A 331-nucleotide genomic window follows, 5' to 3' on the forward strand; every position below is an offset into this window, starting at 1 on the left:
AAGTTACTTTTTTTTTTCAATTTATTGATTGACAGCTCTCCTGTCCCCATGTTGAGAGGAATCAGAAGATGTTACTGCAGTTCTAAAACTAATATGAATATGCATTAACTCATCTCACTCACAAAAAAAACAAAACAAAAAAAAAACAGATTCAGTATTCCTCAAAATGAATAAAAATAATGCAACTCAGAATATAATGCAAACCTGCAATAATTACATGTTAAACAACACAAATATACTTTGTATTTAATCCCATTCTTCTGACCTTCGATGATCCAGTTCAACCATACTAATAAGCAAAAATTACTCTAGACAAACATTTGTCTGTTTT

Source organism: Sinocyclocheilus anshuiensis, unplaced genomic scaffold (assembly GCF_001515605.1).
Source record: "Sinocyclocheilus anshuiensis isolate Anshui unplaced genomic scaffold, SAMN03320099.WGS_v1.1 scaffold36, whole genome shotgun sequence".
In the NCBI taxonomy this organism is placed as follows: Eukaryota; Metazoa; Chordata; class Actinopteri; order Cypriniformes; family Cyprinidae; genus Sinocyclocheilus; species Sinocyclocheilus anshuiensis.